The 21613-nt window shown below is 35.8% G+C and overlaps 1 long non-coding RNA gene across 1 annotated transcript in view; it reads left to right on the forward strand.

Moving 5' to 3' along the window:
* Positions 1 to 20574, forward strand: part of LOC125696115 (uncharacterized) — a 53864-nt gene extending 33290 nt beyond the window's left edge. Inside the window, exon 5 of the long non-coding RNA XR_007378197.1 lies at positions 20171 to 20574. This is a non-coding gene — a long non-coding RNA (uncharacterized LOC125696115). The remainder of the gene's footprint in view (positions 1 to 20170) is intronic.
* Positions 20575 to 21613: the final 1039 nt, after the last annotated feature.

Genomic DNA, 21613 nt, shown 5'->3' on the forward strand with positions numbered 1-21613 from the left:
TATAATATGGCTATGTACTTTCAATGTTATTTGATTTACAAATATTTTCATTTCTTTTCTATTAATTTGCCAAGCCTAGAAAAAATAGAGATCATAATTCAGAATAAGTTACTGCATATGGTTTTAACAGGGTTTTATTCTAAAAGTACTATTTATTTTCTAACTGGTGAGATATATTCCAGGCATAAGTTTAAATGTTAAAGCAAAATAATTGAACAATATTTTTATATTGCTGTTGAGAACATATGATATTTTTCAACAAACTCTAATATTTATGTCAAGTTTTGGTTACACAGAAAGTCTCTTACCCAACTTTTATTTAATAGAATTCTCTGGTTCAGCATTTTTCAAAGAAAAAAAGAAATCTGTAAGTTTTGGGGTTTTTTTTTCCTCACCAAGGAAAACAATAGTGAGAACAGTAGTAACTTTATCTGAATCATAAATTTCTTTTCTGTTCATAGGAGATGCAAATGCCATTTGTTTCAGTGTCAGCAAAGTCATATTGCGGATTATAGTTTGCTTGCGTTTCTGATACAGAAAATTATTTTAAGGTGCAGTTTAGGCAGTAAGCCCACAGTAGTTTATTATGTTGTGTATTCCTGTTGCTTGTTCCTATTGTGCAGGTAATGACTTTGGAGGCGGAGAGTAAAATGAAATTCCCTGTTGAGTAGATAAACATCCATTTATTACTGCTTTTCTAGGTGCCAAATTATAGACTAGTTGATAGTGAGAACCTCTATCAGTTTTTAGCCTTTGACTCCAGATGAGTGAGATAATCACATGACTCATATCTCTTCCAAAGAAAAAGCACCTCTTCAGAAAGAGTGGTTGAAAGACTGTTGCTGCATTATTAATAAAAATAGAGGCAACACAGAATCCCTGATGTCTCAGGATGATGAGGTGAGACTTTGAATTGTCCCATAGGAAACAGCTTTATTTTATTTATTTTCTTCCAACAGGTTTTGCATTTTCTTTGTTGCCAGAGGCAGCTGTGATGCTTTCAAGTGTGGAGTATAAAATGCAAATAGCAGCTTCACAGCTGATAAGTGGTTAGAAATGTTTGGTGCCACAGAGCAACCTGCTTGGAATGTGTTAGCTCATACACACATTTCTACTTTGTAATGCACCAGTTTAGACTTCCTGGGTAGCTTTGGCATGTAAGGAATGATGTGCAGTGATGCTCACGCTCTGCTGATGTCAGTGCTGGCAAAGAGGTGTGGTTAGCACGGTATTAGGGCAAGCACCAAAAGAGTGATAATACTTCAATTATGTAATGTAGAATTAACAATTAGGAATGCTTAACATGTAATACCAGCACTTGCATTTTGTACATTTGGATTCGGTGCTGTAGCAGCTCTGCCGTAGGAACAATGACTAGTGGGTTCGGCTGGTAATGTTTAACATGAGCCAGGGGATTGATGACACCTAACCTGTGTGAGTTACAAAGGGCTTACAGCTGCCTCTCACTGGTATCTCTTTCAAAACGGAGAGCTTCTCTTCGCAGTGTATTGCACTTATATTTCTTCTTTAATGGAAGTAACTTTATTCAGGTGTATGAACACATCAGGTTTATTTCTGTGCCCTGTTTTTGAATATCAACTCACGATGACTATACAAGAAATGTCTTTCAACCCATTAAGTTCTTTGCTACTTCAAAAACAGTATGCATTCAATAGATGATGTAATGATGCAGTATTCACACCAAATGCAGAGTTAAAATTATAAATCAGTGAAAGGTTTTTTCTTCAAGTAATGTTCATTTAGGAAGATAAATGTACTTATAGCTTTTTCAGTGATTTTATTAGTAAGAACTGCTTATTTTGAAACCAGCAGCACTCCTTAAGTGCTAAGTGCAATAGGCAAGCACAGATTTGGTATATGGGCAGTAAAGAAGTTCATGTGGTGGAAGTTAACACCGTGTGTACAGTTGTATGTCACATTCCTTTAGCTAGTCTGACTTTCATGCAAGTCCAAAAGAAGAGAGCCGTAAGGACCAGCAAGCCAGAAAACCTGCACAAAACCCACAGTTTTAAAGAATTAGTGTTATTTGTGTGCCGAATAAAAGACTGAGTACTTAAATACATGAAAGGTTGCTGCATAGAGGAAAGGAGTAAACTTTCTTATTTGTGGGGCATCAGGCAAGAATTATAATGGGCTTAGATTGTAGTGAGGGATATTTAAGTTAGGCATTAGGGAAATCTTTTAGAATCATAGAATCACCAAGGTTGGAAAAGACCTAAAAGATCATCCAGTCCAACCGTTCACCTATTCCCAATAGCTCCCAAGGTATTTAAAAGTAACATTTGTAAAGGATGGCAGCTGATTATTTGGAGATACAGTGGATTTTCTACCGGAGACTTTCGGAATGAGGCAGTGTCCATCAAAGGCAGGTTGGAGCTCCTTGATGGAAGAAGAAGGATGGATGAGATGACATTCTGACATTACTTCTCATCCTCCTGTACCCAGGTCTGATATTATGCTCTTCTGGGGATTCAGTGAGGTCCAAAAGTCAGAAACAGCTATTCCACCCTAAGCTGTTTTATGATTGAACACCTTATTTTACCGCTTGTTAGGGCATAAGATAAAGCTCTAAGATACTTCTCACCGGTAGGTTTCCATAGATTACTTTTTCCAAGAAGGGTGTTAAGAGGATAGTCAAATCCCAACGAGATTTGCATTTGACTTGCGAAAATGCAGCTTGTTTCTTTAATACTATTTGAACCCTGATTGTTGTGTTCTTTCACAGTATTCTTGGTGCTTCTGTTGTGAATGAAGTCTTTTTTATCATTTGAAACAAAATTTGCATGTTGTCGATAGGTAAATTCAACCTCAGAAATTCATGGGTTCAGTTCCAGCTTTATTTAAAGAGGATTTGATAAGATTAATTAAAATGGGTGTTGTGGAATACCCTTCTGGTTTTGTTTTGTTTGTTCTGGTTTGTTGTTTTTTTTTTTTCTTGAATATAGGAACATAAATAAAGTCTCTTTTATTCCGAGTTTTTGTGCCATCACATCATGTCCCACGTCAATTAAAAATTCTGTTCTCTAGAGAAGGTGTTATTTACAACACAATCCTACAGTATTCAAAGTAATATAAATTGTCTGGTCACAGCTGATGAAGACATTGTTTTCTAGAATGGATAGCAAAGTTCATCAGAGCATTAAGGATGGTATTCTTGTTATCTCATATGTAGATACAGTCTAGACACTTGAATAATCAGCAGAGTCATTAGAATGTCTGCCTGTAACAATACCAGTGTTGATGGTGAGAAAACAGAAATACTTCTTGCTCATCATTCTGTCTTTCACATTTGTCTTGCAACTGACTTTTCTTGCTTAGGTATTAATTTGCCCTACTTGTGGTTTGGTTTTCCATGCCTTCTTTTCAGTTTGATTCAACAGCTGGAACGGGAAAATAGTTCTGGAACTGCATTGATGTATTTCCACTGAATGATAAAAGATTTAAACTAATACTCCACTGTCTTAATTAATTCTATTTACATCACTGAAGAATAGAAAAACACTCTTTTAGCAGAAGTCAAATCATTGTCTTTCACAAATGTTTATTCCTGCCTGCTCTTAAATTTGGAAAGAAAAGAAAACATCAATGCAAAGTCAATCAATGCTTTTTAAAAAGAAAATTTTTGGTTGCATTCTCAGGCTTAAAATAGAGCAGTGGTCTTTCTGAGTATTAAAACAGTGGCTTACATGGCTCCTGCTTCTCTTAAGTCTATTCTTTAAAAAGTACAATTAAAAGTGTATTTTTCCTGCTGCTGTCACCATGCATTAGTTCTGTGGCAATTTAAGAAGGGAAATTTGCTTTGAGGCCAACAGGATGGGGCTGAAGCGCTACACATGAGAGAGAATACGTTCTAGTGGGTTTTTAATAGATTGAGAAAAAATACTGTTTGTCTTACAGAAACAAGTAAAGGGCCTCCTGTGACACATAAGATTTTGTAAGCACACTGAACTGGCAATCAGCTAATCTCCAGTGTCAGAATGATATCAGTAATTGGATCCCCTATGAAGCAGCAGCAGTCAGTGGTGGGTGGATTGTGTATGCGCAGTTCAATGGAGGCAGCTGAGTTCTCTGTGCTCAGCTGTGAGGTTGTGGGAGCACAATTGCAACGCTACCTGGAGAATTGAGGCAGGTTTTTAATTACTGTTTTATTGAATTATTTGGTATTATTTCTTGCAAATGCGCAATGAAGCACCATTTGAGAATACTAATTTCTACTCCATTAATCATGGATGGTAGCACCTCTGTTGCATGCTTGTAACCTGCTAGTGTACTTCAGTTTTACATCAATCACAAAAGATGCCACACTTACGTTTTTGTAGTTAATACAGATTTTTGAGTCAGAAATGACTTTTTAACTGTATTTGTGATGTTATGATTGAAAGTCACAGGACAGATTTCAGCTTTACAGTGCAGCACCATGGGAATGCCTTGTTGTTTGAGAACAAAAACAACCCAGAATGTAGAAGGCAGAAGTACGAAAGGATTTTATTTTTTGTTCTGTCTGTAATGTGTAGGCCTATTTTGGCTCAATTAATCATCAGAAGTCTCTGTTCTTCTGTAAGTATTTTCACCGAGAGCAATAACTCCTACAAGACAAATGTCCTGATATTTTTGAGTGTTTTAAATATGTATATGTACGGTTTTTGCATCTATTTGATGTTTAAATTAATTTTAGACGCAGATATGGATGTAAGGGATTTAAGATGCTCTTTCTCTTTTAACTGCCTCAGTCCATACTCCTGTGAAGTAGTCCAGCATGTTTTTCAAGTCAGCTATAGCCCTAACAGGACAACTTTTTAAATCACTAAAGTGCCAAATAAAGCCAAGCCTTTGAAACAGTATGAAACTGGTTACTGTCATGTGATGTATTTAGCATCCGTGAATTGAACAACAGCTTTTGAAACTAATTTTCCTCCAGTTTTGACATAATTTCCCCTATCTCATCACCTGCAACTGTTCCTGGCACTTGAATGAGTCAGAACTCTCAAATATGTTTTCCTATCTAATGTTAAATCTGAAAGACCTCAAAGTAAATCTCTGTTTGAATGATTTCTCTTGAGTGGGATTAGAAATTGAGAATGTCCCTGTGGGGAATATAAACAGAGGGAATAGGGAATTTATGGGCATGGGAATATAGAGAGGAACATTTTAAGTAATATTTTATTTATAATAGATGATTGTGTGTTCTACATTTAAAATCTATTTTAATAACTTCTTATGAAGTCAGCTTGGTTTTGGTGTTTGGCCTCCAGCTTCAGTGTCACTTTGTTTCTTACTTTGCAGAACAGCAGCAGACAAATAGGGGTGGAACAGAATTGTGTGTTCTCACTCATGTGCCATAGCTGCATACACTGTAAAAGAAGCAAACTGTTATTGCACACAGTTAAAGAAAGACTAAAATTTTTAAAAAGATGAAGGAAGGCTGGTCAAAGCCCAGTAAGTTTTAGTAAATTCTGAGAAGGCAAATTTTGATCTAATTGGGCATAGAGGGGGTTTCTTTGAGATATCATCACAGAGGGAAATTCATCAATTGTTCTTGAAGTCACTCAACACAGCGTTTGGGTTTGTTGTTTTTTTTTTTTTTAAGTATATGTATTTTTTTCTTTCAAACTATTAATTCATTTTTCAGCAACCTAATGTTGTCTTTTCTGCCTTCTGTAGCTAAATAAAATTAGCTGTATTGGTCTAATCTTATTATCTACCCAGTGAATGCTACACACTGTGTAAAGCCTCCTCTGTCAGACTTCTTATGAAGCGGAGCATTTAACTAGCCTACCTTTTCTGGGATGCTCCCAGTGGAACATTCCTTCAGACTTTTAATTTTTCTTTTTCCTTTTCCAAACTCCTGCTTTCGCAGATGTAGTTATGTGATTTTTTTAAAACTTGTTTTGTTTCCAAACACCATGGGCTGCCTTAGTTTCCCTAGTCTTATTTTTTCTCTTCTGACTTTCTTCCCTACTTAGAGCAAATTTTCTCTGAGATGTTTTGTGCTACAGCCGCTTTTCAGGTTTACTGAGTACTGTTCTTCCAGCCTATTTTTGCTGATAGTGAGAAGTAATAAAATCATTATATAAGAAAGTTGAACAAGTACATGAACACTCTACTTGGCATCAATATTTGTCCTTCTCCAAATACCCTATTTTCTTGGTTATCTTTTTCATTTTCTGTGTAATCCCAGTATCACAGTTTGAGAGTCTTAATCAGATCCCAAATTAGCAGTTAGCATTTCTCTTTGATACAAATTTTTCAACAGTTTTAGATATAAGATAGGTTCTTTCCCCTGATTTTTTTTTTTTTTTTAACATGAGAAATGCCATTTAGGATTTACTTTACCCAAGTATATATTTTTGCTCCTGCTGTTTCTGGGGCTTGGTGTGCAGCGAGACAGCTTCTTCATTCTTGATGCTGGGTCTCTCTGACAGGCTGCCTTGACTAATTGGTCTCTGCCATTTTCTTGATCTTTATCTCTTTCCTCTTGCTTTTCCATTCTGAGCAGACCCTCACTGAGAACAGCCCGCAGGAAAGTGCTCTCCTTGAGCTTCTGATGACCACCTCATGCATGGTGCTATTATTAACAAAACAAAAGTGAAAGTCCCTATGTGGGATTCATGGAAGTACTGAGGAACCAAACTGTGAATTAAACATCTCCTGCCTACATTTAATCTAAGAAAGAAACAGAAGAATGATGTTTTTGAGGCAGCCGTTAAAAAAAATTGAGGACACTTAAGATTTGGATGCTATGTTTTCTTTAAAAAGAAAAAAAAAACTATAGTGAAATAGTATGATTTCACTTTTAGTAGGGTAGTAATACTAAGAACTGATTTATAAGTTAGGTATAATATAATCATAGTACTCTGTTCCCACATGTTATACATCACTTTTAGTGTTCTTCCACTCTTCAGATTGAATAAGTGCACACAGTAATAGATGGTATTACCAATGTTCAGAAGAAGGAAGTAAGTGCCACAAGTTCATCTTGTATTTGCTTGCTTCGCTAAAATTTTAATTCAGTTTGAAATTTATAGGGAAGCTTTCGATTCATGTGTTTCATATTATTTAAAAAATAAATATTTTCTGGTGAATTAAATGCCACTATAGAGCAGGAGAATAAACTTTATAATGTGTAATTCATGTTGAGAATTCTCAACAGGTACAGAAGCATAGAAGATATGATGCATTCATATTTAAATTTATGCTCCCTAAAAGGGTACTGAGCTCAATACAGGAGCAGCTAAACTGTCTTGATGCTGCCCCATATAAATGTCCTGAAAGAATGGTATGTTTGTGTTTTAATAACTACAACATTCATGAAGGAATGAATAGCAAGTTGACTTTTTTCCCCCATTTTCTTTTTTCTTCAGATAGACATGATCCAAAATTAAAGCTCTTGAGGCATCTTAAGTGATCAAGGGCCTGGAGTATCTCCTGTATGAGGACAGGCTGAGTAACCTGGGTCTGTTCAGCCTGGGGAAAAGAAGATTGGGTGGGGACCTGATAAAAGTTTATAAGTATCTAAGGGGAGGTGGGAGGCAAATGGATGAAGTCAAGCTCTTCTCAGTGGAGTGTACTGGTAGGACAAGGAGTAATGACCTAAAACTTGAACATAGGAAGTTCCATACTAACATGCAGAAGAACTCCTTTATGATAAGGATGGTGGACCTCCAGAACAGGCTGCCCAGAGAGGTTGTGGAGTCTCTTTTACAGAGATATTCAAGATCCATCTGGACCCTTACCTGTGCAGCCTGTTGTAGGGAACCTGCTTTAGCAGGGGGTTGGACTTATTGAAATTTTGAGGTCTCCTACAACCCCTGCAGTTCTGTGATTCTGTGATATTACGTATGCCCCTGTTTAACCTAATTGAGACTTTTTATTTGCCTTACTTTAATTCTGAACTTTGTTAAGTCAGTGGGTCTTGTCAAACTGCTGGTCTATTTAAAATGCATATATTTGTATTTCTGATATTAATGTTTTGCCTTAATTCTACTTCAAGGTATTCTGACAGTGAGTCAGCATAAAATTAGGTTGTTCTGCTGTACTGCTGATGATCTGCTCCATATTGAGGATGATCCTGATGATCATGTATCATCATTAAATGTTACTGAACTATAACTTTCAATTCTATGTTAAATCAAAGTTTAATCATCCACAATATCAAGGCCAGCTTTGAGTTTAGCACAATTTGCTGTTGCTTTGTGCTGTCAGAGCAATACAATGCACAAGTGCAGTTCAGACTATTCTTGAGCTGCTACAAGACATTCTGCAGTTGATTTCTTGGAGGATTTTCTTTGTAAAGTTGTATTGATGTCTCCATGTTACGGATTTCCTCTGTAGGGCAGCTTTTTTAGTGTCTATATTACACAGCTGAGTCAATGCGACTGCACAATGTCAAACAAGACCAGCTATTATAGCAGACCGCTATCAAAGTTGTTGACCATCAGGCTAAGTACAAATGTAGCTGTAATTTTTGACTCGAGTTTACTCTCTCTCTTATTTTATGTAAGGATGAAAGTGAACATAGTTGCGTCAGTGTAGAAAAGTACAGATTGTTTCATTTTCTTATTTTATTTTACTTTAGGGATGTGTGTATGTGCACACATATATATGTAACTTCCAGTATTGAGGTATATATATTCAAGTTCTGTGATAACATAACCATGTATTGCAACTTCACTTTTTCAATTGTAAATATGCAGTTTAAATTTAGGTTAAACATCAAGAATAAAATAAACAATTAAGCTTTGCTTACAATCTGTCAGGATTAAAAATGTAAGTTCTAAATTTCTTAACCACTTAAAACAAATTAATTGATAATCTATCACTGTACAAAACTATTTGGGTAAAGAAAAAAAATCTGGACTTCAAGGATACAGTCTGTTTTTCATACATCTTAATAAACTTAATAGCTTATAGTAGCTTGTATTCGGGTACTGCACTAAAGCCACCTTGAACATTTTGTCAGTAATAAGCAAAGCAAAAGTTTTGTCAAAGGAGTTTACTAAATTATGGCTTTATGTGGCTTCCCAATTTCCCAAGGAAAGAGATTACAAAGTGCAAGGTACTATTTTTTATGGCATATGTAGCACTTGTTCTTGCTCAACACCTGTAACTGGGCACATAATAACATGATGCTTCTCCTTGCAATGCTTTGTTTAGTCTTAAACTAAAGATAGCTTCTGCAGCAGAAATGCTATTAGTAAGGAATGCTAGAGGCCTAGAGAAGATCAGGCAGAGGGAAAACATCCTTTGAAGGTGAAAGAAACAACAGAAATATCTGTCTGTTCATTCTGTCATTGCTATGGTAAGGAGGAAACTTCACCATTTGGTGTTTCCAGGTCAGGCAGCAAGAAACTGATAACCTTGTTGTTGTCTCAGCTGGAAGTGAGTAAACTGTTCACTTCATACTTTTTCTGCCTGCTGCTTTGCTACTTCCAATGCATTCAACATTGTGTTTTTCTGCTGCACCATATGTCAAGTCAGTGTTCATTTTGTCACATTCTCTACAAAGACATGAAACAATTTATTTTCGTAGATTTTGTGATTCTTTCTTTGGTTCTTATTTCCCATCTTGATACCTCTGCTGTGACTATTGAAGCTGGTGGATCAAGCCTTTATCTTGTTGTTGCACAAACCAAGTTATAATACCTGATATAAAAGGAATGCTGCATTTCCTCTTTCTCCAGTAAGAATGAAAACAGTTTATGTGCTCCCTATTGCACTGGAAGTTGTGATAGGGACCTGTGGGAACGAGATAGAAAGCAGGGAGCTCCAAGAGGACCAGTGACCACCTCCTTCACCCATCTGTGATATGGGAGGAGTTGAGGTCATGATGAATCCTTCTGTGTAGATACAAAAGAGGCAGCAGATAGCCTCGCTGAAGTTTGTTCCTTCTACTTAGTGGTGGTGGTTTGTTTCAGTTGGTCTCTATGAAAGTTGTCCATTTCCTTGAAATACCTTTGACCAGAAGTAAAGATCAGGAAGAAATAAAAGGCTTGGACTTCAAAGAAAACATGTTTTTACATCTACAACTGAAGACGAGAAGTTTAGGGAGGAGATGAAAGAATGCTGGCTCACCCATTTTCACTTCCTGCATTTTCAGAGCCGATGTTTTCCTTAAGAATCTAATGGGTAAAATCCTGGTGTACAAGAACCTGCTATGCATCAAATATAACTCTCAAGACCCCTTGACTTCAAAACCCACAACTGAGTAGGCTTAACTTAAAGTGAAAAGAGTTAACACTCTTTGTAAGGGTAAATAAAGCAGACTTAGGACAGTCTGTTCTTCAGTGGAGTTTGTCACTGCTGTGGGTATGTGTGACAACCTTTGCTGTTATTCTAAGCTTCAACTTAGTACCCCCTGCAGAAGAAGGGAGTAGAAATGGATGCTGTGGAAGCCAAAGACTTTTCCTAAAACTTCAGTATCTCAGTCTTTAAAGGGCATGCTATGTAAAGTATCTGTCATAATTGTTCTTAGAAAAGAAGCTGAGATTTTGAGAAGGAACTAGAAGATTGTTTAGATTGGTTATGTTTTTTTTTATTTAATACTGTATGAAGTCTTGTCTGTTGATCAATTGGGTTTATTTGCAAATGTAAAGGGAGAGTAATAAGGGGATTCAGGAGAAAATCTATATTGTACAAAGCCCTTCATTAAATTACTGAAATAAAAATCCCAACAGTTTTTATTTGGGCAGGAAAAGCAATGCAATATCTGCTTCTTGGTATTTTGAATTTTTTATTTGAAGTCAAGAAAAATGCATTTATTATGCTAAAGGACATTGTAGGTGCAAAGGAAATTAAACTGAAGGCATCCTTTATTTAATGGCCATGACAGGTGCTTATGGTAAATGAGACCAGATGCTAAGTGGATTATCCTCTATTTTGGCTGCACTTTAGTTCTTTGACTTTTCTTCCTGTACTGTTTATACTAGTGCAGATTATTTATTAACTTATATCGATGTAAAATCATGCCCTTGCATCATAATTTTGGGGAGTCTTACTAGCAAAAATGTTCACATAGACCCTAAAAGTGTTTAATATTTCTGAGAAAGCAGACTGACAAGATTGTGCTTAGAGAATTACGAAGAAAACTTAAAAGTTTATCGTAACTCTTACAGATGGTATTTGTATATAAATGTTGGGTTTTTTTAATTTGCTAAGAACATTCTTGCGGTTCAGTTATTGTCAGTGACTGAGGAGAAGAGTAAAGAAGGAAAGCCCTCCTTCACTATTGCTGCTAATTCATTGGTCCGTTCTACGAGTTCACCAGAAGTTCTTACTGTTTGTATAGAAATGACTGAAGAATGTCTGTGAAATTGAAAACAACCACCTGAAAAATTAGTGTATTCAGTAAAATCTAATCTCCTTTTAATACATGCTGTACGTTAAAATATATACCCCTTTGTCAGTAAGCTAATATAGGAGTTGAATTGGGAAATACCTTTCATTCCTAAGTGAGATGGTGCTTTCAAAACTGTTTGAATTCCCCATCAGTCTCCTACAAATCGGCTCTGAAAGCCCAAGAAAAAGTCAATGGAGTATTTCCCTCAGGGTCCACCATAATGATTACAAAAATATTCATACTTAACACTGAGTTTATTCTTGTCTTTCCCCAACTGGGCATGAAGCAGATATGGTGTATACATTCACATGGAGCCAACGACATTTGCAAGTACTTCCAGAGCTGGTAAATTTGCAGTCACATTTCCTCTGATCTGTGCTTTGCTCTTCTGACTTAAATATACAAGCAATTTCCAAGATGTAGTACATGCATTCTGTAACATTCTGTCAGCTTTTCTAGTAACCCTTTAACTTTTCTAGGGTGAATTACAAATGTTTGCATTCACACAAGGCATAAATAGAAATGTTGACAGTGTCATGCAACAGTGACTTCTGTCATTCCTGCCAGCTGTGTGGATCTATATTGTACAATAGCAGTTGGAACCTGGTGGTAGAAAAATAATAATTATAGTACAGGGGCTTCTGGGACCCCGTATGTTTGTGTTGCCAAATTTCTATGGAGTTTAACATTCTTTATTTTATTTCATTTTAATGACTTGGTTATTTAAGGAATGCAAAACTTCTGCAAATTGTATTACTTTTTCTTTTCTACTAGGCTTGCAAAATTTTGTTTTGTTACAAGTTTATTTTCCTTTTATTTAGTTTAGGAAACTCAGCCTGAATTTTGTTGGTCAGGAGGTTGAATTCTTTTACAAATGAGTACAAATTTGGATTAAATTGCCTATTTTGGGAGAATCTCAGTGATGTCAGCAATCCTCCACTTTCTACAGTGAATTTCTGATGGCCAAGAATTGGTTCAGTGTTAGCACCATTGCTGCTGGGAATGAGAACAGTAGTGGCAATATAAGTTCTAATTTACAAGGATATTTTTAAATATCCATGACAGAACGGAGAAGGCAGTAGGAGATACAGAATTTCTTCAGTGTCCACCTTGTTAGAGACTTCTGTTGCCTGATTTTATTTCAATTCTGTGAGTAGAGACAGGAAGATGTTAAATTGCCTCCCTTCTATTCTCCAGTGTTTGAACATGAGTATTTGTTCAGAAGATATGTAAAATTATTGATGCCCTCAGCAGCCCTTCCTTTTTCTCGACAATGCTATTTTGCACATGATGAAAAAAGTGTTGTTCCTCTTTTATAAACAGCACCTGTGTGATGGGCTCATTTGCTCAGTCTGTGGAATTAGAGCATGATTGCATTTCACCATGAGCAATTGTCTGGCTGCCTTTTCAGGCATTTAGAGGAACGTTCTCTTTGCTGCTCCCTGATCTAATAGGTACCTCAGGTTTTAAAATTCACGCTGTTGCAGCTTGCTAGAAGCTTCAGGCAGGTCACTGAAGAGTGCTCCATTTACATCCAACCCAGAATCAGGGCACCTTCTTAAGAATAATGGAGTTAAGAAAGGAGACAGTCTTCTCTTGAAGCTTTGTTAACCCTTGCATGCTGGAGGAGCAATGTGGCGATAGTTTTCATGCTAGGATTAGCTGTTGTTTTCTTTAGGTCTCTGAAAGACTTCCGTGAAGTAGAACTGAAACTTTCTTCACAGTGAAGAGAGTCAGAAGTGGTCCATCCCAAAATGCAGCAAGTTAAAAATGAGCAGATTAGCAGATTCGTCATTTACTGCAAAAACTTTTTCAGGTGCACTTGGCAAAACTGTAGCCTTGCAACAAAAGTCCACGAGTATTGCCCCCCCACTTCTTTCTGCTGTTGGCAGTGGGATGTGTCTGTTGTCAGTGATGCTCATGCGCTCCTAGAAGGATGGATAATTGCAGCTTGTATGTTGGGTGCTGTGTTTGTTGAGCCCTGCAACTTTAAAGAGTTGTTTATTAAACCAACCAAACAAGGGAATTAAACAGATTATAGGCTTATCGTAGAGCAAGTGAAAGACAGAACGTGCATAATTGGAAGGAGGAGTGTTTTGACAGCTTCTGCAGATGGCAGCAGACAGGAGAGAAGATTGCATTCCTAGCATGTAACTTTTTACTAACAAGGTTCAAATAATTCTAGCAGTTCTTTTGAGGATATTGTATTTGTCACGAGAAGTATGATTGAATTTTTTTTTTATTTTTTTTTTTGGTAGATACCAGCTATGACACTTTCACTGTTTTTTAATGGTTAAAAAAAAAAAAAAAAAAAAAAAAAAGTTCTGAACAGTGCCATTGTGAAATTTAGGTACTTATTTTTGAAGCAGTGCTCTGATTTTTATTTATAATGCTGTGTTCTCCGGAAGGATCAGGAGTTCAGTATTACCTCAGAGCCTTTGCTCTATTTGTCACTTAGCAGTCAACAGTGTTTTCATATTTAGTTTCATCTCTGGAGCGGAACATTTAAATAGAAGATTATATCAGATTTATTTTTTTTTTCCAGAAACATATATAATTACAGAAATAACACAGTGAGGAATTTCTTTTTGTACATACTTCTTGGCTTTTGTCTTACAGAAAAAAAAGAAGAAAGAAAAAAAAAAAAAAAAAAGATTTCCTTGGGGATTTGCTTGTCTAAATCTATTTTCTCTCTATCATGTGAAATGACAGGCTATACAAAATGTCCAAATATTAATTTCTGTGGCATGTCTGTATATTCATCTGTCAACCTTCAGTGAATTTTCTGGTTTTCTATTAGCTTGTCCCAAACTACTGGCAAGCTAAATTTCTCTAACAGGCATCAATTCACTGCATTAAATGCCTGTTCTGCCCTGCAAGATGTATTGATTATTTTTTTCTCAGCAAAGTGACAAATACCATTTTCATGACAATAATAGAGATTGATTACAATTTTATGGAACAGAGAAGGAGCCAATATTGCTGAGAGAACCTTGGGGCTTCTAAAAAATTAGAAAAAAAATCGTTTGAATTAATAAAGAAATTAATGAATTCATCTGTTGCTGATGAAGCCAAAGCATTTTTGATATAATGAAAACTATGGTAAATGTATGATCATTGCTGAAGTGTGGCAAGCTTGAATGTAGTTATACCATCTAGTGCCTGAAATCATTCAGAGAAATGCTTATAATCCATTTTGAATAGTTCAGTCTAGAAAGGACTCAGAGATCCATTTTTCTACAGATTCAGGTACGTGTGATCATGTGCAGGTGAATGCTGTAGCGCTGTCTTCATCAGTGGAAGCTAAATCTGAAAAGCTGAGGAAATATTACCAGATTTTGCTTATGAGTATTTTAAACCTGAAAGAAAATACATTTTTTTTAGGGCTTTTTTCTTTCATTTTCATTTTCGTCTTATGTTATCTCCTTTGCTTGAAGTACAAACTGTAGGTCAAAACTCTTTTACCCTTGTTCTCTTTGTGTAGCACCTTATCCACTATTTAAATGAAGCTGAACAGATAGACAAAGTGAGGTTTCAATATGAGACTGAATATCTGAATTTGACATGAAGTTAGATAATTCATGACACTGTATCAAGGAAATTGTAAAAGCAGAACTCACTTCGGGTATAGTAGCATTTACAATATGTATGTGTTTTTGTATATTGTCTTAAAACAAAACCTGTGTATGGAAACTTTCCTGTAAACAGGGTTTCGTTCGTGTGATGTGACTGTAAAACTCACCTGTTTTACACAATGTGATTTCCCTGTATCAATTTTAATACACTTTTAACATCAGGAAATATATTTGCCTGATTGAAGTACAATTGAAATACTACGATAAGAGTACAATGGATGTGAACCTTTCAGACAAACTGAATGGTGAGGTGGATGAAAAAAATTGCACTGATAACTATAGTCTCTCTGAAATGGTACTGTAGTTTGCATATACTTTATTGTCTGATCTTCTCCTTCAGGAAATATGAAGAAGAATAGTTTAAGAGTAGGAAATTGAATCCAGTGAGCTAAGTTTACAAAGAGAAGCCAGAATTATGTGCACAACTGATCAGTTGTATCTGTTATACACATAAATCATCATCAGAACGACCTGGAAAATAATTGTCTTGCCTCACCAAAAATAAATAAATAAATAAAAATTAATCACAGCTCTTATTTTCTGTAAAGGCAGAACAAAGTCTGGTTTGAAGGCAATTGCAAAGAAGAAGAGTTTCAGAGTTGTGTGCAATTTATTTATTTATTTATTTATTTATTTATTTCTGTTTGGCATACTTCAAAGTATTTTCAGATGGTTTTTTTTCTTAAAGTTCTATGTTGAATCATGAAGCTTAAAAGAAATTTTTCTTTTTAACTTGAAAGAATCAGATAAGGTATTGTTTTCCTTCTGCTGAATCTCTAGATGTTTACGGAGGGAAATCTCTTTATTTTAGAACAGGAGATTGCAAGAGCTGATGGTTTCTTATTCAGATTAAAAGCAAACCAAACATGTAAATAAGCACATCCTACTGCGGATCTTGAATAGTGGTTAATGATTAAGATAGCAATAGAGCCAATTTCCTCACTTAACATCAGTTTTGAACTTTCCTCATACTGCCTTTTCATTTACGTACTAAATATTTTCATTGCAAAAATTACTTCAAGAGTATATAAAACTGTTCAGGAGTATTTAAAGACAGAGGAAGAAAAACAGCGCCTTCATTATGAAAAGGGATGGCTCTGACCTTTTTAATGACAGCTGTAGTACCGAAGCAGCTGGGGAATCAGGGTGAAATTTTTCAAGGTGGCAGCTCTATCTCAGGAGAAATGTCTTTGGAATGTCTCTATAGAAATGGTTGCAATTTAGTCTTAAAGTGGTGTGATTTTCACATGTGCAGTAATATTTTATTAATGGTGTCTTCACCAAGTTCTTTGGAAGAAAAGTTGGCTAAGTATCTCCTTACATATCTTAAGTGTTTTCTGCAGGATGTGCACCTGGGATCTGAAAGAGTCCTGGTGTCGTTCACTGCTGGTTGTAATTTGTAAAATGATTGACAGCTCGCTAACAATATCTGTGCTCCAAGAAATCAAGGAGTTCTATTGTTAAGGATTTAGGTACTGTCTTAGTTTCCTCTCTGTTTTCCTTCTCTTGAAAAAAGAGTTCTGCCCAAACTGGATTGAGAAATGCTGCAGATAACCTTGCACGGAGCCAAAGGGGATCCAGCAAAGACTAAGAGCAGCCACAGTGCTGCATGAGCGTGTCAGCTCTTCCATTGGCATCATGTTTGGTCCTCCAACAGGTGCATCAAACTTGCACCCTGTTCAAACCCATTTGAATTTTATACAGAAGTTACTGAGAATTCTTGCTGCAATACTCCCTGCAGGAGCTGCAGTGATGAAGAAGGGCCAGGGATACCCCATGTCCTCCTGCGTACTTCAGCCTTGCTCCTGAGCCATGGTGAATTTCATGCAGTACTAATGGAGTGTCTTTCCACGGAGTGGAGAGCCTAAGCACCTGAGTCAGTCTATGTCCACAACGGTGTTGTCCAGCAGTGTATAAAGACTTCAGTGACATATTTCATTACTGTTTTCTGGTTCTTGTGCTGGAATATAACTTAAGAGTTGTTCCGTTAGCAATCAGTGTAATCTTACCGGTATTGTGCTTCCACACCATTTTGTGAAACAGTATCGTTCAGTGGCCATAAAATGGTGTCAGCAAATAAAATGTGCTCTGTGACTTTTTTCCTAAACAAAGTATTACCCTGATTTACTTATAGCAAAGCCATTCTCTTTGACTGCTCAAGGCTAGACAAATTCGTAGAAAAGTTGTTTTAAATATTATCCACATCTTGAACGTATGCAATCAGGAAGCAATGTATTACCAATGAAACAACACATAAAATTCCTCATAGGAATACTTGCTGAATTTGCTTTTAGTGTTCTCATTTTGGATTTTGGTTTGCTGAAAGAAGCACTGTAGAAATCTGACTTAATATTGTGTAATACAAAATCTCTTTTGCAACCAATTTTGGAAATGTAATGAGAAATTTGAAAATACTTGCTTCTTATGATAATTTTCATTTGTAAATACAAATTCATTTAAAACCATTAAAATTACATATAATGCTGGCAAGTGATTGATGATTTTAATTATCATAGCATTTGATATTTTTAAAATATGTTATTTTTGTATTGAAATCTTTGAGAGTTTAGCCAGTTGAAGAGCTGTGGGATGAAGCCCTACTTTCATGCAGTAGGCGAAGGACTTTTAAATCAGTCTCTGGAGTTATTTAACTGTTACCAATTACTCCTGCATTGTAAACAATCAAAGTGCTTGTATCTGCAGGCAGTAGATAACCTGCAAATCAAATAGATCAGCTCTGCCCAGATCCTTGAAGAGATTGTCCTGTCAACTAAAACAAGAATAAAAGATGTGATTGTAAATAACATTCATGGGACAAGCGGGTTGGTAACATTCATTTAAAAAATAAATAAAGAGCCACCTGTAGCAAGCAGCTGACATTAATTGAACATCCAGCAGAAAGCAGAGCCTTAAGAAAATTCCAAGCATGTGTATGTTCAATTAGCTTTTTTTTTTCTGATTATTTTAAGTTATGGTTTGCTGCCTTCTGATGCAAGGGTTTCTTTTGTCTGTCCCTTGCAGTGAGGTGTAGCATACAGCTCTGATCCTTTCAGAGGCTTTCTTTGAGTAATGAAGCGACTGAATTGAGAGGTAGTGCTACAGCTTTTTACTTACATGAAGGTTGTGCTTATGGATCCACAGGGATTTTACATTAATACTAGAATCATTCAGATTAGTAAGTTTGGTTAAATTGTGTTTCTTGTCTATTGTGAATGACTTTTTTTCTAGTTTTATTTCTTGTTACTAAAGATAATGAGAGGAAAGAAACGAGTCATTACGTATCTTTTTGATTGCTGAAGCGTTTCCACTGCAATCTATTTAATGAACAGGACAAGAAAACTGAAGATCTAAATGTAAGGCTATTTAACACGGCATCAAGTAATACAAATAATATCAATTCTAGTGACCTTCAGACTTATTTAATACTGCTGTACTGTAGTTATTAGAGCTTTGACCGTTTAATATGAGTGATGGAGTACAAGAAGAGGTACCAAAATTGTTCTATAGTGACAGATATTTTCTGTCATTATTGTATATATATCATTGAGAATCCTAGGCTGACCCTGTTGTATATTCATGATTCATAGGTTAGGTATGCACTGAGCCTTTTTCTTTTATTTCAAGGGAATTAGAGGGTGGTTGTAGCAATTTCTTTATATTCACTTTTGACAGAAATATTTGGTAAACAAACTAGCTGGAGAGAGAAGAGCAAATCTGTTAAATGTCATTTTCTTGTATCGACTCTATTCTTTTTTTTCTCTCCTAAAGATAGCTATTTAGTGCATTAGTGGATTTCTTTGCCCTTCCAGACTGGCTTCCTGTAGGTTTTACTGTGAAGTAGCAGGTGTACAATTCCAAAGTGTCTTTACAAGTGGCTCAGCAGGGCTTCCTATGCCATACATTCACTGGAGACAGCTCATCTGTTTAATCCTTATGTTTTAGTCAACCTTTCTTATTATGCGGACAGAGCTCCCATGCTCAGCTGGATTTTGACTCTCAGAATGAATTGATGTAGCTCTTTGATCTTTGCTGTGTGTTGCATCTGTTTCATCTTTCATCTTAATGCATGATCTTCCTAACTCCTCGCTAGTGATTTATTTATTTTTTTTTTATTTATTTTCCACTTGAGTCCATCAATTTTACTTTATTCCTTTAGACATGCCTTTTCACGTGCTATGAACTTGTTTGTAGAACTTTAACTTAGTCATAGTTAAGTTGGTATGGGTGTTTAAAAGCACAGGCAAATATGTAGCCAACAGGTTTTATTTATGGCTGGCACCTAGCATCTTTGAGACTTGATCAGAGTTGTCACATGAGATTTTTTCATTTCTTTACAAACTTGAAGATTTTTGTTCCTGGTGAGTGTGATAAATGGGGGAAATATCAAAGAATGAGAGGATGTTTCACAGTATATACATTTGGTGTAGGCTGCTACTGGGTATTGAAATCTGAACTACAGCACTGGTGGGCAATGCCAATATAAAGCAGTGCTTTCTTGAAATGTAACGCATAAGCATATGTTGAAGTTCATGCCTGCTAGGGGCACTGTCTAAATTTCTGTTCAAAATTAGCAGCTCCTTAGGTACCATGAAGCAGGGATAATCTGTGGGCTTATTCTGCTTCAGGCTGCTTTGATTAAACCTATTCAATGTTCTAGTTTTTTTAAGTGGAAAGTTACTGTTAACTTACCTCCAGTTTAACTAAGATAACTCGTGATGAATTCTTTTCCAAACGAAAACTGGAAAGGAACAATTTGGATGATATTTTTTTAGCTTTAAAGTAACAGTATCAACAAAGCATTTTGCAATGGTATATTTGATTCCAGCATTTACGCAAGAGAGCTTAAATTCCCTTCTCAAAAAGATTTAAATCAGTGTTCCATTTTTGAGTGACAGTACCAATTTAATTCCTCTAGTGATCATTAATGCTAAAGTGGCAAGAGCGTTTTCAAGTGAGCGAAGAGCTTTTGGTCTGCAACAGCTAAAATCTCAAGGAGTCCTTGCTCATAAGAGGTTTGATATATTTTACTGCAATGCAGCATCTTTAATATATGGCATTGCACAAGGCTATTTCTTGTTTTCATCCATAAACTGGTCATATTTTTGACTTAAAAATGTTTAGAGAATAGGCATCATTTGGGTGTTTTTTTGGTTTGTTTGTTTTGTTTGTTCTTCCACAGGAGAAGGCTCATCATGTGGAACTTCTGTGGTGAAGCCTGGGGAAGGGGCGGTTGATTGTTGTGTGTTGGAGAAACTGGAGGAACTTTCATGTGGAACGGGAGAGGGATCCTTGAGTAATGCTTCTTTGGCCAACTAAATATGATCATTTTGGTCATGTTGCACAGGAATCCTTTGATATTTTCCTTCAAACACAATCTTTTAAAATGGAGAGGGAAAAAAAAGAAAGAAGACAGTAACTTCAGAGAAATTGAAATATTTTTCCTTTTGAGCTTGCTAAGATTTATTTAAAAAGAACACACAACGATGCAGAACGCACTTGAACATGTGTAATATTAGAGTATTCATGATGTTCTGGCAGCTTGGAAAACTTTAGCAACGTATAACACAGCCATGTATTCCTTATCACAAGAATTTGCAATGTTTGTTTTGGAATTAGTCTCAAGAAATGAGTAACATTTCGATTTGTTTCATGGTGACAAAGGTAGATAGGAATGTTCATCACAATAATTTCCATAATGAAACATTAAAAGACCTTGATGTTGTACAATGCAATTACATCTGCTACAAATCGTACTTGTTTCCTGTTATAATAAATATCTATCTTCCAACTATATTTCTCTTACTGTTGTATTTTCTTTTAGCTAGTGCTTGATGTAAGACTCTATAGGAGCTTGCTGTCCTCTGACACTGAAGATAATAACAGAGGTTGAGTCCAGTTTTAGGACATATATGAAAGAAACTGAGATTCTGATGAAAATGATTGCACAGTTGGCCATCTTCTCTTTCATTTAAAATTATTGTTTTACTTTATTTATCTCTGGAGTTACAGCTTTTTAACTGTTCCTAAACTAATCAGATGTAAAACATTATCTGTCAGGAAATAAACTAATTGTATTGAAAGCATCTCATTAATGCAATCTGGAAAATAATGAAATCCTGAATGCCCATACTGCGCAGTTTCATGATTTGAGACCTGCCTTTGGAAAATCCAGACCCAAAGCATTAACTATAGCGACCACTTTTATTTAAATAATGAATAGATAGGCAATAAATCAAAATCCTACCTGTCATATATTTTAGGTTATTTTGCTTTGTTTGGAACACTGCACATTAGAAAGGCTATAAGGTAATGGAGTTTGATTCAGCTACATCATTATTATTTTACGTGCTTCATTTTTGTTCAGAAAAAAAAACCCATACTTTTAGAATACTTTGATTGAATAATTCAATTGTAAGTGCAGTTTTTTACTTTTGAAAAAAAATAAAAAATCCTATATGACCTAAAGAGATTGCATTACTGTAACATGGCAATATGTTTTCACCAATATGTTTTGTACTCGTTTTTGTCTCCAGAGCAAGCATTTGTTGAATTCAGATGTCATTTCTCTCTGCGCTTCCATGTGTCTGTATGTCATCCCATAAGCATAATGAAATTCATTCCA

This window comes from Lagopus muta, chromosome 1, assembly GCF_023343835.1.
Source record: "Lagopus muta isolate bLagMut1 chromosome 1, bLagMut1 primary, whole genome shotgun sequence".
In the NCBI taxonomy this organism is placed as follows: domain Eukaryota; kingdom Metazoa; phylum Chordata; class Aves; order Galliformes; family Phasianidae; genus Lagopus; species Lagopus muta.